The sequence below is a fragment of the Ictalurus punctatus genome, chromosome 19 (assembly GCF_001660625.3).
Source record: "Ictalurus punctatus breed USDA103 chromosome 19, Coco_2.0, whole genome shotgun sequence".
Classification (NCBI taxonomy): Eukaryota; Metazoa; Chordata; class Actinopteri; order Siluriformes; family Ictaluridae; genus Ictalurus; species Ictalurus punctatus.
In genome coordinates, this window is record NC_030434.2 from 14,616,438 (window position 1) to 14,631,106 (window position 14,669).

The following is a 14,669-nucleotide window of genomic DNA, read 5'->3' on the forward strand; positions in this document are numbered from 1 at the left end:
TTCCTTCTTTATTAACTTAGCCTACTCAACCAAAGGCTTGTGAATTAGCTGCTGCATCAGTGAAGTTGCACTGGCAACGTTAATAAAGGGAAACCACCAAAAAGTGCCAGAAAGAGGTACTCCAGCACTCAGACTGAGAAACAGTCCTACAAAGCAATGTGTGGATGGCACAGAACCTCTGCTCTACCCTAGGCTGGGCTTTATTTGCTGAAGGGATTGTGGGTTTAATCCTACTGAACTGGCAGTTCTGTCCCATAAAAACATTTGTTCAGAAGCTGTGGTATCTGCCGGACAACATCTGCACTCGAGTCAAAGCCATTTAATTGAATGCAACTTTAAAATCCCTTCTCTATGAGATTAAGTGTATTAAACGTACAATAAAGCATTTTTCATTCATTGTAGTATCTATTGAGTAAAGTCAGTCCGATGACCAAATTAATAACACTGCCAAATATACATTGTTTTGAAATTTTGTATGTTTTGTCTCTTCAAGGCGTGTTTTTTCCTCTCTAAAAGAATCTATAAAAATCTTCCTGTTTAGAAAAAAAAAATAAACAAAAAAACCCTCAAATGTACCATATACATGTTGATATGTTGTACAAGTCACAATAACGTACCAGGATTTGAAATGATTACACAGCAATTATCCAGACAACTGAGCAACACTGCTGCAGCCTAATTGTTGTGCTTTCCAGGTAAAAGTAGTCTAGTCTAAACTGAAATAGTACTGGCAAGAGCAAGTACTGGCCTAGAACATGGCATATCCAAAATGTAATTTTAAGGCTGTCAGACCAGAACGTGCATGAAACATGAAGCATTTGATTCACAGCTCATTGACACTTATAGCACACTCGCCTGTACAGTATTTTATTTACCAGAGCTGAGTGCTTGGTGCTTTTACATACTTTCACCCACATCAGCGCCTTACATGTGATAACTCTCTTTAATCTCCAAACTCCCATGAACCTGAACAATTCCATTATGTACATCATCCACCCGAAACAAAGCTTTCTAGATTACAGCAAAATATGATAAAGGCTGCTGACAGCTCTATTGCGCTGTCTGTCATCTGAAATGTTTCAGTGATGGAAGATGGTGTAGAAAATAGGGATACACAGAGCCCACTATCATCAGATACTGATCCTATATTCATAGTCTCTAAAAGAAATAAATGAGATGACTTTCTGCCAGCTTCTGCTGCCAAGTTTTGACAAACAGAGACGCAAAAGCAGTCTGTATCACTATGCGTTTTTGTTTTGTTTTTTTAAATAGCAAGAGGATGATGGTAAAGGAGATCAATATGGTGGCTGAAAGAAATCAGCAGGATTTTCTAGTTTCTGAAACTAAAGACTATTTTAAAATCACCCAAAACTCCTATATTTATATTAATTCAAATTCATATACTGATCTCATTTTGATCATTTTTTATGAAAACAATAAGCTTACAGAGTAAATGCCTTAACCGAAAAATATTCAGTAGAATAGCCGAGGTGTACTTCCCTTTGTACTTCGACTCTGTTCATACTGAAATGTACTGCAGTGGGCATGTGTTCCTATTTGGATTCAAGAAAGATCGATTTCTAGACTGAAACATGTAGAAGCAACTAAAAAACAGTCAATAATTAAAAAATAAAACTTTAAAAATAAATCTAAAGCGCTATTTGCCTGTTTTTCCATTTTAAAACAAACAAACAAAAAAGAACGTATTGTATACACATCCAGTTGTGCACTTGTGCCATGTCAGTCAACATAAGTTGGAAAACCACGTCAAACACGTCCCCATGAGCAAGTGAACATTTCAGATATTTTGATGTTCTGAAACTCTCAACATTTGGTGTATCTGAAACTGCTGCATATGAATTAAGAGTAAGGCAGGTACCAAACAACCTTTTCTGCATGCACAACATTTACGAATTTTCAGCAGGTACAAGTTTCAGGGGAGATCATACCAATCAATTAGTATGCAGCAAACCTGACTAATCTTAAAGTCACACACTGTCTGTCTGACTAGATGTGGGCTTTGGCTTCATCTCTGCATGATTCGAAAAATATATATATATATATATATATATATATATATATATATATATATATATATATATATATATATATATATATATATACACATATATATATATATATATATATACATATACATATATATATATATATATAAACACACACACACATACACACATATATACACACACACACACACATATATATATATATATATACATATATATATATATATATACATATATATATATATATATATATATACATATATAAATATACATATATATATATATATATATATATATATATATATATATATATATATATATATATATATATAAACACAAACACATGTGAATTCAGATGGATTAAACATTCTGTTTTCTTTCCATAAATGTCACGCTGGATTTAGCGAAAGTGAGGTTAAAAATGTGCCCCATATTAATTATAAGTAAGTAATGTAACAACACAATGGTCAAACTGATAAAAGCTGCAATTGGAAGCCAGTATAAGGATATTTATAAGGATATCCTTACAAGGACATAAGGTTTCGGCCATTACATGTTCTTCAAACAAGAACTGGAGAATATGGTAGACAATATCGTAAACCGTGATAAAATGTTTTGATATAAAATATTACAATTAACACATGCATACTATCATGTGCTATGAGAAAGCTTTCTGATTTGAAATCAGAGTTAAATGAACCAAATAATCAAACAAACAAACATGCTATAATCTATCTAAAATAAGCCAAAGTAAACTGCCAATCTGCTATGTTTGATTTGGCTTGTGCACCAGAAAATATGTGCTTTTTAATGACTTAAAAGTCCCCCCCCCCACCACCACCACCAAAGTCCACCTCCCTGGACTGAAAAGCCAGACTAAATTCACACCCTTGTGATATTTCAAAGGCCCCCTTTGGTGTGAGCAGCATGAAAGACAGTGGATGTGTAAGACAACGCGCAGCATTAATGAGATCAGCAGAGGAGCCAAGAGTCAGCTATTAGCACACGATACTGCTGCAACCCATTTGAACAGTCAGATCCATTGAACCAGCCAAGGTCCTACTGCGTCAGTTTGCAATATCCACTCAATCACTCCCAACATCTTCACGTTTTCTCTACTCAATGATATGAGGAGCAAACAAAGACTTGGCATGGTGATAGGGCATCACCATGGAAACAGGCAAACAGAGTGCATACCAAAATGAATGCTGGCTGCTGTGAGCTCCAGAGCCAGCATGGGGGAGCAAAGCTCCAGTAGAGACCCAGACAGTGACTCTGATGAGGACAAGGAGACAGAAATGACCTTAAAGAAACTGCATGTAACTTTGGGGGATTTGGAGAGCTTTGTAGTGGAAATATGTTGCAGGAACATTACACATCCCAACAGTGTTCTGTAATCGCTTATGCTGCACACAATTCCTCATACGCTAATCTGATGATAAAGAGCAGCAACTTAATAAGCATTCAAAGAGCATTCAAGTACTCCAAGGAGGTAACGATCTCCTATAGTTTTTGTAAAAGTCTGCTTAGTATTGCAGAATTGTAATGAAAATGAAAAGTGTCATGAGAGTTGCAATGGAAAAGATCAATTAATAGGTAGTCAGCTGAGTTGGCAAACAATAATTAATACGAAATAATTGCTATCAATTGATTCACTTTCAGCAGACATGAGCATGCTCAGGAGCACAGCCAAATGCAATGTTAGGGAACTAGCTGGCTAGACAACAGCAGTCAAGATATGACAAGGCCGAGTGGCCTTCTTACAGGAGGAGCCTGCATGGACGAGTAGGTTGCAGGGACGAGTAGGTTTGCAACATGTGCAGAGAATGATAATTCATCATTCAACACTACAAGGAACTTCTCAAAGGAGGCAATAGGTCTAAGACGTGAGCATGCATTTTCAAAATCAGCAGCCTGGGTATCTGAAGCCCTGTTTAGATTTATTAACCTCCAATATTAACATCCGTCTCGGGTATATGAGTGCGAACAGTACCAAATGCATCTTGTGATCCAATCACTCAGACCACTTGTGGAGGTCTACTGGGATGCATTACATTTATAGTGTGAACAGCAATGTGTCCCTGACAACATCAAAAGACCACCAAGCCACCAGGGTTGCCAGGTTTGTGGTTGGTCTATCCACTCTGCTGATACATAAAACAAATTGATTTTTTTGTCCACAACTTGGACATTTTGCTTCCACTATGTTTATTTAATCTTAAATTTAGTCCTATATTCTGAATGTGCATACCGACCATGCAAGTCTAATTTCTCTACTCACTCTCATGGCTATTCTTTATTTATGACTATATTTTACCTCTGTCAAATAACAACCCTACTCAACCCTTTCATCCCTAAATTATTTATATGCATATCCACATTCTTCTAGATTTTTTTTTCTTGCTTAAAATTGCATAATTCTGTCTAAATATTATTCATGTTTAAAAAAGTAAATGGATTGTCCATGAGTAAAAAAGGCAAAAACAGTATGGCTGAAATTATATATATATATATATATATATATATATATATATATATATATATATATATATATATATATATATATATATATATATATATATACACACACACACACACACATACATATATTTATTTTTTTTAAACTTCAAATGTCCAACCTTTTTTTTTTTTACATTCTGGTTTAAAATATGTAATGTTCAAGACAAAAATATTATAAATGATCCTTTCTGAACACTTCAAAAACTAGTTTAAAATAAAGTTAAAAAAAAAAAAAGGATATAAAATGATACAAAACAAAACAAAACAAGCAAATTCTAGTTGATTCGTACAGTCTGGCACAATATATATGTCTCTTAAAAGACTTAAATTGACTGTCCATTAGTTTGGACAGTATGTGTGAAAGGGTTGAGAAAATGGTGCGTTTGTGATACTGCTTCATTAAAGATATATAAGCCATTGATGTTTTTCCCCGATTTAGTCATTTGCCAGTTCCCACCCACTAGCTAGCTCTCTCCTATTGCACAACAGCTAGTACATGAAGCCAGCCACTGCATATTTTTTAACTCCTGCTCATGTTATGTCACAGAGCAGCTGAACACACTCAGAAGAACATGCTAGCTGCCCTCTTCCACACACATGAGCTTGCCCCTGATTGATTAGCGTTACTCTAATTGACAGGAGAGAGACAGTAATGCCTCCCAATCAGACAGCACGGCCAGTTTTGCTCTTTTGGAATTGTGGATAGCTATGGCATCAGCAAAACACTGTTCTGTTGCACCATACAGGAGCCCATCATGCTACTTTTAAATATTACAACTCGTTTTTCAATGATAGCATGACGTGGGGCTACAAAAACTGCGTAGGGTCAGAGAGAAAGTTAAACACCAGGTCTGAATGGCTATCCATCATGGCTGTCCACTTGTGATCAAATGATGGAGACATGTGTTAATATCAAGTGTGAACAGGGCCTGAGGTTGGGAAGGAAAGGACTGGTACAGTATCATCAGCATAACTGTAAGAGGAAAGGCACAACACATCCTTAAGGTACAGATGAAGGAAAAACTATGGGACCAAGGACTGAAACCTTGTAGAAAATAAAGGTAGAGATGGAGAGAGGCCAAATAGTGCAAATGTAATGTGGTATAGATTATGTGATATCCCCCAGTTTCTAATTTCACAAGTTGTAGGCCCTACCTGGGGTTGATTCCTGTAGACTACACTTTGAGCAGGGCTTAGATTAAAGACAAAATTATATACTGCTGTTTCAGTACAGATAAAAACACAGCAAGAGCCAAGAGGAGTAAGGCCAACTTCAGTATGGCAACTAAAATGTGGAAAAAATCTAAATAGTTGCATTTTCTCTACAAATATAATATTAACGATCTAGAAATGAAAGATTAGGAGACAGGCAGTGCAGAAGGTTTAATATCAACTTTTTTTTTTAGGAACCTGGACACTAGTGACACAAGTGGTCTGCTGGAGGCAAATTTGTCACCTTCTCTCGGTGTGTGAAACGGAGAGTTAGCAGAGCACAGCGTGGCTGGAGTGGGATTTCCAATTAGCAGTCAAGACAGTGTGGTGATATAGCATGCCTTGAGTAACACAAATTTTATTCCCTTACTGTTGAAAAAAACAAGTTATAAATACCAGAGTACTTAAATGAAAAACACCTGCATGTGATTGTGTGTAAAAGAGCAAAAAAGTAAGAAAAAGGTGACAAAAAAAACAAAAGACAGCTCCCATAGAAAGTGAGGACTATGTGAGTCATTTTGAACACTATAACTATGCGACAGTGTGAATGTGAACCTGAGGAAATGTACCGTTTTAAGAAAACAATGAGGTACTTTTGAATTTAATGGCTGCAACACGTCTCAAAAAGGTTGGGTCGGGGGCAACAAAAGTCTGGAAAAGTACGTGCTACTCTAGAGGATTTCACACTGCAATCTTCACCCACACCTTTCGATAAAGATGATATCCTAGACAACAAGATGCCGTGTATTTTATACCGTAAATCTTTCATTCGAGGTTGGCTGTCGATGGAGAGCTACAGGGTCATCAATGGGAGGCATCTAATGTGTCTGAATGGTAGGCTTATAATTCAATTTAAATATTACTAAACTTAATCAAATGATATGACTTACTCTTACTGATGCAGAAGCCTCAACTGTGTATAAGACAGAATCATGTCCTCAATCAGTCAGAGATATTGTAGCAAGGCATTTTGTCCATAAGTTGGTACGCTCCTCTGAAAAGTACTTGTCACATGACCCTGAACTTCCACCACATCCAAATGAATAAGCATCAAATATTTTTTCTCAACTAAGTGATAGTTGGCAAAAGGAACAGCTTGTGGGAAGACACACAGCCAAAAACGACCAATGTTTGCTGCTAACAAGCTGCTACTGTAGAGCAACACCCTCTCCTGGGAGCAGGACATGTATATTCTATATATTTAACTCTACAAAAACAAAAGGATGAATCGTCAAAAAAAATTTCCCCCGGAAGTTACAAACTATAGAATTAACACAATATCTCCAAATATATTTTTTCTAGATATGTATGCAGTCATATTTATGTCAGTAACACTAAGGTTCATGTGTAAAAAGATCAGAATTTTTTATTTCAAGGACACTTGATTCATAGACAATTTCTATTTTAACAAATCTAAACAGGTGGCAGGATAAAGCTGTTGGTTGTCCACATCTGCCCTGTGGGTATGTGGGCACTACCAAAGACCCACTAACAATGCGGGCATAACAAAGTAGCTGTGCTTTATCTACTGAATGGATTCTGGGCTTAAACCTGTTAGACTGGCAGGAGCTGTGTGCAGTAAAATATTCTGATAGTGGTTGTGGCCTCTGCAAAAATCACTTCACAATAATAATAAAAAAACATTGAAAATGCAAGCCAATGATTTCATTCATTCAAGCAGGTTGAGAAAACGCAGCCTTGTGGCAACGCATAATAGTCTTGTCACAATATTTACATTTCCATTTACAGCCTTTGGCAGACGCTCTTATCCAGAGCAACTAACCTTTATCTCATTTATATGTCTGAGCAGTTGAGGTTTAAGGGCCTTGCTCAAGGGCCCAACAGTGGCAGCTTGGCGGTGCTGGGGTTTGAATCACGACCTTCTGAGCAGTAGACCAACGTCTTATTTTGGGATTTCGTATGCTTCAACTCTTCACAAATTTCCAAATGTAAACAGGCAAGGAGATAGCTCCACTCCAGTGCAGATAACAGCCTCCGTAATCAATGGTGTATGAAAAACTCAATTTATTTCAAAGCTGTAGGACCAGAACCTGCATTTAATATTTCCTTGTTGTGTCTGATAACACCCATGAAACTAGAATTTTAGATTTCGTGAAGCGTTGGACTCTTGGCTCGTTGCCAGTGATGTTCACACTTATATCACACTCACATGTAGGGCATTTTATTTGCAAGAGTTGAGTGCTTGGTGCACCGACGCAGACTTGCTCTAGATCATCTCAAAAATACAATAAAGGCTGCTGACAGATATATTGTTCTGTCTGTCAGCTGAAATATTTCAGTGTTGGAAGATGGTGGAGAAAAGATCCTTGTTGGTACCTAAATCAGCTTGGGGTGGTGGGGTTATATGAGAAGGTTTTAAGTAAACTTTTGAAACATTCCATTTTTGAAAATGCTTGAAATATGTGACAGTGAGCTCACTTTGACGAAACTAGCTGAAAAACTCTAAATATCCGAAATATCTGAATTAAGAATAAATTTTAGTCAGTGATATTTTGAAAGGCCTCCCTAGGGCACACGATTGTGAGTTGCCCAGCAGTCGATGAGCAGCGTGACAGACTCAGCAGTGAATATCTAAGAGAACGTTCAGCATTAATGAGATCAGCAGTGGAGCCAAGAGTCAGCTATTAGCATACGATACTGCTGCAACCCATTTGAACAGTCAGATCCATTGAATCAACCATGTTCCTACTGTGTCAGTTTGCAATGTCCAATCAATCACTCCAACACCTTCATGTTCTCTCTATTCAATGATACAAAAAAAAATGTAACAGTAAGGCATCGCTATGGAAACGGCAAAACATAGCGCAATCTAAAACGAAGGAAGCAGAGATTCGGCCTTGATTTGCCTCTGGCCAGAATAGTAAATATTCATGAGGTGAATGCAAATGAGAAAGGAGAGATCTCTGTTGTCACAGCTAGCTATAATAAGTGTGATTTGACTCAAACAGGTCAAAGGTTTTTGTCTGTGCTCATAGACAAACTGGAATTAATCTTGGAACTGTAAGCTGGGGGCAGAAACTATATCATAATTAAAAAAAACTGACAACCTGAAGCCTTCAAGGAAGATTCAGCAGGTCAAAGTGCACTCTGACATCAGTGCATATAAATACCCTCATCACTTTTCCTTCAATTATCTGCTGATATGATCAACAGCTATATTTGCAATGCATTTGGCAAAAAATAAAAACATGATGAATCAGATGAATCTGAATTAAATGTCTATAATTCATTAAATAAAAGAATAATCTCAAAGAAAACCTTTTTAATTTGGATTATTTTCTCAATTCTATCTTTGCATATATTCTGCATATCCCGGGCACAATGAGCAACACTACAATGAAGAAAACTGTGGGGAAAAAGTTGTACACCTGCATATTTATACAGCCTTCCAATAAGCCAATCAGAAAAACATCTGGCAGAAGCACAATGCAAAAGAAGCCAAGCAGATTCAGGTCAAGAGCTTCATTTAATGTTCACATCAAATATCAGAATGAGGAAAACATGTCATCTCAACTGCTGATCTTCAAGCACAACAGTCTCTAGAGATTACACTGAATAATGCTACACACAAACAAAACAACAACAACAACAACAAAAAAAAAAACATCCAAAACATCCAATGAGCAACAGTTCTGTGGACGGAAACACCTTGTTGGTTAGAGGAGAATGGCCAGACTGCTTTGAGCTGACAGGAAGGTTATGGTAACCACTCTTTACAACCATGGTGAGCAGAAAAGCATACCAGAACAAACAACATGTGTAACCTTGAGGCAGATAAGCTACAACAGCAGAAGACCACATTGGGTTCCAAATCTGTCAGACAAGAACAGGAATCTGAGGCTACTGTTGGCACAAACACACCAAAACTGGACAGCGGAAGATTGGAGAAAGAAGAGGGATTGTTATGGCTGCTACTGAGATGGCCGGTGAACATATCTATCTGGTCAAACTCATTCTTGTAACATTTGTATTGCTGTCAGCTTCTGAATAGTTCTGCATTTGGATTCTGTTACCTGTCAAATATATAAATGTAAATGTACAGCATTTCCTTGACCTTTAAGAGTTGTTTTTGCCCTCTGGCAACTGCTGTAAACTTGCAGTATAAAGTAAAGCTAGGTAGTAGGTATTTGTTACAACCTAACTGTGTTATGTCTGTTTTTCCATGTGTCTGGTTGCTGTGAAGTTACAGTACTTTGCCACTGACCCATGAGGCAAAATCACATGCTTCTATATTTATGATGTGAACAAAAACAGTTGTGGTGGTAAGCATACAAACACATATGATGGCAAATTTGAAGCTTGGACGAAACCTAAATTCTCAGGTTATGCTAGTACCGAGATATGCTAATCACGGTAGTTGTACATACAAGAACTGCCTGCAGAAATCTTTACTGAAGGATTCAGTGTAAAACTGTAACATATGAAAACATATGTCAAATAGATCTAAATATTCTGCTACTGAATGTGTCTATATCTCAAGCTATACATAATATACACTGTAGTGAGGTACACTACTTTTCACTTAGCTGCTAGCTAACAAAAAAAAAAATACTCTAGGGCAGTGGTTCTCAAAGTGGGCTGCGAGGACCCCCAGGGGCCTGTGAAGTAGTCAGGGGGTCCATGATTAAAAAAAATAATTGTTAGGGGTGTAATTCACAAACCATCATTATCAAAGTATTTCTTACCAAGGTATTAGTTATTAACCTATTTGACTAATCACTTTAAATGGGAAGTTCCTATTTAAATGGGAATTAAAATGGGATTAATCCATTAGCCTTACAAATAATGTCAACTGTTCTGTAGGTGGAAAATTCAGGAATAAAAGGCTCCAATAAAGAGCCAGAATATTACCGTACACATTTGAATAATGACCTTAATATCTGAAAAGTTCATCAAATAAACCTGCACTGAGGGGTCCATCAATTTTATTTACAGCGAAAGGGGTCCTTGGCTGCAAAAAAGTCTGAGAACCCCTGTTCTAAATCATATTAATCTCCAAAACATTCTGTAAATCCTAAATAATAAATTATTTGTTTTGTTTCAAATGAACAAAACAAATTAGGATCAATGCTAATAGCATGAGGACAATTAGGGCATTCAAATAATTTACTTAAAATGTTTTTTTAAATTAAAAATTTCAAAGTGGCCTCAGCATTTAAAATGTACAATTATGGCTTTTATTAGATGCCCTTAACCAGAGCGACTTACAGAAGTACTTTGAAGTCTCTATCAATAAATACACCCTGATACTGGTTCACTAGATTATGGACTAAGAATGCCACCAGTCTACAAAACCCTGATTAATAACTTTGTTATTATTAAATGTTATGGATTCACACATGCAAATGAAAAAAATATCATGATATTTGAAGTATTTTAGTAATTATACTTCAAGGTAAAGTGTAATTAGTGTATGGGGAAGTCAAAAATAGTGGTTTTCTCAGTGTTGTAGAAAGATTTTAAGTTATTTATCGGAAACACACACACACACAGGTTGTTATGTTGCACATGAAAATCATTAACCAATCATGGAATCGCTCTACAGCCACTAGAGGTGGTCTGGCTAGTGGTAACCGAGGATCTGACTAGGGGTGCGAGGGTCTTGCTAGAGGTGGCCTAGGGTCTGGCTAGAGGTGGCCTAGGGTCAGACTAGAGGTGGCCTAGGGTCAGACTAGAGGTGGCCTAGGGTCAGACTAGAGGTGGCCTAGGGTCTGGCTAGAGGTGGCCTAGGGTCTGGCTAGAGGTGGCCTAGGGTCAGACTAGAGGTGGCCTAGGGTCAGACTAGAGGTGGCCTAGGGTCAGACTAGAGGTGGCCTAGGGTCAGACTAGAGGTGGCCTAGGGTCAGAATAGAGGTGGCCTAGGGTCAGACTAGAGGTGGCCTAGGGTCAGACTAGAGGTGGCCTAGGGTCAGACTAGAGGTGGCCTAGGGTCAGACTAGAGGTGGCCTAGGGTCAGACTAGAGGTGGCCTAGGGTCAGACTAGAGGTGGCCTAGGGTCAGAATAGAGGTGGCCTAGGGTCAGAATAGAGGTGGCCTAGGGTCAGACTAGAGGTGGCCTAGGGTCAGACTAGAGGTGGCCTAGGGTCAGACTAGAGGTGGCCTAGGGTCTGATTAGGAGTGGCTCAGTGGTTGAGGCATTGGACTGCTGATCATACAGAGTCCCCACACTACCAAGCTGCCACTGCTGTGCCCTTGAGCTGATTCCTTAAAGAGTCAGCTAAATGAGTAAAATATAAAATGCAGTGACTGGAAGGTTGTAAGTTAAAATCCAGCAGCTTTTGTTAAGTCTTTAAGGAAATCCTCCACTACTGTTCCTCATTCTCATCAGTTGTAAGTTCTTTTTGATTCAGACTAAATGTAAATGTAAAAAAGCCATTTCAAGTGACAGCCAGATAAAGGCCTACGATCCTGAAAAAAATAAACCAAAAGTTTCTATATATAAAATAAAGTGCTCATTTACATCGTACTTACTGCAGTGCAAATGCAGATGCATGCGTTGGAGTGGCACTACATTTGTCTCACTTGACATCAATTAACTTTGCAAAGCTGCATTCGAGAGTCATTGAGAATGCATTTACGCTATACTGAGCAAATGGAGCTTTTGCAGTGTGTTTCAGAGAGATTAGTTTTCTGACCATCACCTGAAAAAGAAATCCTAAAGGATTGAGACAGCACGAAAACGATAATTTACTAAATATTGCAGGTTATGTCCTGTTGTGCTGTTATTTTATATATATATATATATATATATATATATATATATATATATTACACACACATTATATCTTGATCTGATGAGACCAAGATAAACTTATTTGGTGCAGATGGTGTAAAGCGTGTGTGGCGGCAACCAGGTGAGGAGTACAAAGACAAGTGTGTCTTGCCTACAGTCAAGCATGGTGGTGGGAGTGTCATGGTCTGGGACTGCATGAGTGCTGCTGGCATTGGGGAGCTACAGTTCATTGAGGGAACCATGAATGCCAACATGTACTGTGACATACTGAAGCAGAACATGATCCCCTCCCTTCGGAGACTGGGCCACAGAGCTGTATTCCAGCATGATAACGACCCCAAACACACCTCCAAGACGACCACTGCCTTGCTAAAAAAGCTGAGGGTGAAGGTGATGGACTGGCCAAACATGTCTCCAGACCTAAACCCTACTGAGCATCTGTGGGGCATCCTCAAACGGAAGGTGGAGGAGCACAAGGTCTCTACCATCCACCAGCTCCGTGATGTCGTCATGGAGGAGTGGAAGAGGACTCCAGTGGCAAGCTGTGAAGCTCTGGTGAACTCCATGTCCAAGAGGGTTAAGGCAGTGTTTGAAAATAATGGTGGCCACACAAAATATTGACCCTCTGGGCCCAATTTGGGCCCAATTTAAAAAACTTTCTTTTTTAAAAATAGACACTAAATTTCTTTATTTAAAATTTCCATCTTGCTATGCTATATAGTTTTGGAAAGCTTGCAATATATTGTAATGGCACTTTGTTTGGGTGCGATTTTAAATATAATCGTCATAATTAGAGAGACGGGATTCCCTTAGAAGGAAGAGTCAGTGCAAATAACTACAAAGTTAATCTGACTAATCACCTTTATCATATGATGAAACATTTCTGTCCTGATCAGAGTGGGCTCTTCTAGGGTAACCCCACCCCGATCAACTGTGCATGAGGGCTCTGAATGGTTTAATGAGTGTTAATAATGTAAATCATACACAGTGTCTTTTTCAGTCACTAGATGGCAAACCGAATTGAACACCTATGGGAGATCGTCTTGTTAGACAACGCTCTCCAGCTCCAACATCAAAACACTAACTGAGGGAATATGGTCTGGAAGAATGGTGTTCAACCCTCTAGTACATTTCCAGAGACATGTAGAATCTCTGCCAAGGCTCATTTTGGCAACTCGAAATGTCTCAACACCTTACTAAGCCACTTTATACTGGGTTTTCCTTTAAACTGTCACACATTAGTACATCCTACTTTCTAAATTTCTAAAAACTTTTAAAACTCCTAAACCAAAAGTGACACATCGTGAAAGTCAATTTAAGATGTGGCCATTACACAAAGCACTATTTAAGATGTTCAAGTTCACTGAGCCAAAATCAGAAGCTTAATAAATAATTCACATAACTAATAATGTGGCGGCAGAGAATTTTCTCTTTGGGCCACAAAGTCATTAAAACCTACTGGACTAAATCATTTGGAGGAAGTAATCAATTTCAACTAGGGTACAGTGACTCAATTCATCATTCTGTGAAAATAAACAGCCGAAATGAGTCAGTGATGAACCTTGATGTCATTTTCCAATGAGGTGAAAGAGATGCATTAGGACGGAGGATACGTGTATGTTTCAAGTAGTGCAGAGTTCGTACGCGAGTAAAAAATCACTTAGACAACTGAAGCGACTCCACTGATGTGATTCACTGGATTATTTCTGCTGTATCAAGTGTTTACAGCAATCAATCCGACAAAGGCACATTTTTGCATTTTGCAGTCATATTAATGCATTAAGCAGAGCCAAAAAAAAAATCCTGGCTTGTAAACTTTTAAGTCCTTTTCTGCATTTTAAGCTATTATCATAGCTTATGTTGTTGTGGTATTCTAAAATACTATTGTCACACTTATTTTACATACAAAAAGAACATGATGTCTCATTATCTCTGTGGGCCAGAAAATTAATGGCTCAAAATGATGCTTCCTTTTTTTTTGCCACCTTTTATTGACAGCACTGAGAATAAGTCTATACTGCACTACGGCAATACTGTAGCAAGTAAAGCCAATTATTTCCCTTGTTAATGGCTTGTGGATCAGATGACACAATGTCCAATTTCTCTAAAAGAAATTTAACTCGAAGTCAATTTGCAATTAATGGAAATCATTTCTG

General features: G+C 37.9%; 1 protein-coding gene across 2 annotated transcripts in view; it reads right to left on the minus strand.

The window, feature by feature from the left end:
- The window catches only part of large1 (LARGE xylosyl- and glucuronyltransferase 1), an 83,651-nt gene that overhangs the window by 58,899 nt on the left and 10,083 nt on the right, over positions 1-14,669 (minus strand). The gene's annotated exons all lie outside the window — the stretch shown is intronic.